This window comes from Aplysia californica, unplaced genomic scaffold, assembly GCF_000002075.1.
Source record: "Aplysia californica isolate F4 #8 unplaced genomic scaffold, AplCal3.0 scaffold00217, whole genome shotgun sequence".
In the NCBI taxonomy this organism is placed as follows: domain Eukaryota; kingdom Metazoa; phylum Mollusca; class Gastropoda; order Aplysiida; family Aplysiidae; genus Aplysia; species Aplysia californica.
Window position 1 is genome coordinate 23922 of NW_004797487.1, and position 3754 is coordinate 27675.

A 3754-nucleotide genomic window follows, 5' to 3' on the forward strand; every position below is an offset into this window, starting at 1 on the left:
TTCCCCCCCCCCCCCCAAAAAAAAATGCGTTCAAACAAGATACTCTCGCGAAATTAGACCCCCCCCCCCAAACAAAACAAAACAAAAACAAAAACAAAACAAAAACAGACTTGCTTTTAGTAGCGATATTATCCCAGCTGTAAACCTTTTAATTTAAAATCAGAAGAGTGAAACTCATCGGGATTTTTTATTTGTATTTATTAAGGACTTTACTAAAATAGAGCTAGATCTAACTCTAACTGGTGTTGACAAAAATATTCATCTGTTAAGACAAATCGATACAAGTCACTGTGGCGTCGGTGGCCTAGTGGTTAGGCTCTCGGACTCGCAGCCGTAAGGTCGTGGGTTCGAATCCCGTAAAGGGCCCGACGTTGTGTCCTTGGGAAAGGCACTTTACGCGAATTTTCCTCACTTCACCCAGGTGGGAATGGGTACCCGGCTATAGACAGCGGAAGATCTTGTCAGTTTGTTAGTGTTTGAGCGCTTAATCAGCTGCTTGCACTGTATGCTTCCCGGGAAGCTGAGAATGTTTCGGAGTGTTCTATGGTCTGCTGGGGTAATAATATAGTGTAAAACGCATAGAGCCTGCTGTTGAGCTGGGATATGCGCTATACAAATTCTATTTATTATTATTATTATAACTGGAGAGTTATTGTTCGATCATTGAGGAGGTATTTGACAATAAGTCGCGCCACGAATTTTTGAAAGCACTATATTATGTGTTTACACACAAGGCAAATCAGAAGAGATCCTGAGTTAGTAAATCTCAGAGAAACGTGTACGTTCACATCTTCAAACTATGTCGATGATGTGCTGTAGAATTAACGTTTGGGAATGCCTGTTAAAAAAAGTGGAATAAAAAACTATGATATCATTCTTTTTCAAAAGAAGATAACTAACTCGCTAAGAATTAGACATAATTAGAACAAACATTTGTTACCTATTATTATTAAAACTGTTTTCTGTAGTGCAGTCAAAAACTCTAGGCGCAACTTATAGTCAAATTATATTTCCTTAACTATCGAGCATAGACTCTCCATCTTTTGCGCAATTACTTGTGTTAGTTAACAGTTCAACATTTTTGTTTACATCTGTTAGCTTTATTCTAGAAAATGCCTTAATAAACACCAATAAAAACATTCCAAAGGGTGGTTTTCACATATTTTAGACGGTCTACACCCATGAGCTGGGAAAACATCGTTTTTTGAAAAGCGAATCTGCCTTTTGCTCAAACCATGACACTATGCTTATTGAACACGTTTTGAGAACTTTTAGTGCAAAATAGAATATGTTCACTATAAAATTAATATTTCTTTGTATCAAGTTTTGCTACGAAAGAGTGTTATTAGTTATCAGTGACGTAGGCCATGATATGTGTATACAAAGTGTGTGTGAGAAGCGGGAATTACTGTGAACAATCCAATTTTCCGTGTGACGGAAATTTGTAGCATTTTACATACACTTTTGAAAAAATTTGAAGAAAAAAAAATAAAAAAATCTAGCCTCAAATATTGTGGAAAAATATCATTCAGTTAAGACAAATTGATACAAACTGCTGTCTAAAGTATGGCGGACATTGATTCATCCGTTAAAAAAAAAAAGTATTTGAAGATACGTTGCGCCACGAATTTTTGACCACACTATATTTAAAATCTGAATGCTATCTTTTAGGATTATGCAATAACTCCAGTGTCCGTCATTTGAAAGTGTCTATTACTGCTGTCAAGGCTGTTGAAATATTTTCCCGTTTGATTCGCAGTTTTTTACTATGTAGTAATTCGTGTTTTGCGACTGAACTTCGATGGTTTCAAAGTGACTTACGGCAAAACAGAGACAACAGAGTCAGTACAAGATAGCAAGAAGTCCACATCCCACCAGACGCTACAGTAGTAGTAGTAGTAGTAGTAGTAGTAGTAGTAGTAGTAGTAGTAGTAGTAGTAGTAGTAGTAGTAGTAGTAGTAGTAGTAGTAGTAGTAGTAGTAGTAGTAGTAGTAGTAGTAGTAGTAGTAGTAGTAGTAGTAGTAGTGGTAGTACATGTAGTTGTAGTTGTAGTAGTAGTAGTAGTACATGTAGTTGTAGTAGTAGTAGTAGTAGCAGTAGTAGTAGTAGTAGTAGTAGTAGTAGTGGTAGTAGTAATGGTTGTGGTAGTGGTAGTGGTAATGGTTGTGGTAGTGGTAGTGGTAGTGGTAGTGATAGTAGTAGTAGTAGTAGTAGTAGTAGTAGTAGTAGTTATAGTAGTAGTAGTAGTAGTAGTAGTAGTAGTAGTAGTAGTAGTAGTAGTAGTAGCAGCAGTAGTAGTACGTACGTGCATTTGTAGTAAAGTGTGACTCCGTGTAAGCCTGTGTGCCTGCAAATGTTTGTGTCTATCTGCATGTCTGTGCAGGTGTCTGTGTGCGTATAGTGTGTGTGTGTGTGTGTGTGTGTGTGTGTATGTGTGTGTATGTGTGTGTATGTGTGTGTGTATGTGTGTGTGTGTGTGTGTGTGTGTGTGTGTGTGTGTGTGTGTGTGTGTGTAATTTGGCCAAAGCTGACCAAATATTGACCTTCGGAGATAATTTAAAAAAACGACAGATGTTCTATACTTTGTTGCATCATTTCTTGCCCCCCCCCTCCCCCAACCTTCACGAGTCGCTTTATTATAAGCCACTGCTATGTCTTTCTCTTTCATCATAAAACTACAACACTGTGTCTACAAAGTAACTTTAAGAATTTAGTTCAGGGCTTGTCAACCTTTTTATAGCCAACATCCACTTTAGCCCCCTTTAAAAGCCCCTTTAGATATGCAAACGTGTTTATAAAACCCACTTAACATAATACGTATTTCCTAGCGGTGCATTAGATAATTCCTATCAGTACCTGGATTATCCCCACTGCCCACCAAAACTACTAAACCACACATCCGGTAGTCGAAATCGCCCAGGATGGCAAGTACTGCGTGTCTTCACGATGAAGGTATTTCCCAATTCTTCTTTAACAAGGGTTATATCTCATGTCCTTTGTCTTGACCTTTGTTGAAGTCCCCAACTCTGAAAGTACCAAAACGAGAGCTCTCTGATAAGCGGTCACAATTTCGAGAGAGAAAAGAAAAAACGCTTCTGGAAAGGGCAAAGAGAAGGAACAAGGTCCAAGTCTTGCGTAGTGCTTTAAATGTGGAAACGCGACTTTGCTTAGATGGTTGCATATGACCAAAGAGTGTGCACTACATGATGGGTCATTCCTCCAGCACAATAAAACAAAACAACAAAAAACCAAAAACTATTTAAACTAATCAAAATTTCCCACCATCTAAAAATGTTAAATATGTCGCGTGCGCTCATATTATGGCCTTATACAGTTACGAGCGCCGTAGCTCTAGAACACTTGCAAAAAAAGAAAAACCCAATACAAACCCCCCCCCCCCAAAAAAAAAAACAAACAAACAAAAAACGAAGAGACAAAACAGAAAACAAACATCATCAGCGATAACACAGATTGCAAAATTTATTTTTAAAAAGAGTACCACACTACATGTATTGGTGTATCAAGTATCTATGTCTCAAAAAGCAGTTTGTGTGTGTGTGTGTGGGGGGGGGGGGGGGGCTCTCGTGGTCTAGAGGTTACGGTGTCCACCTCTCATTCAATAGGTCCCGGGTTCGAAACGTGATAACGACGGAAACTTTTCTTTTCTACAATGTTCTCCTTTCACCTCCTTTCCTGCTCTCTGATCATGTTCTGCCTTCTGCTTTAGTCTTCACTTTATGCCCCCCCCCCCCCC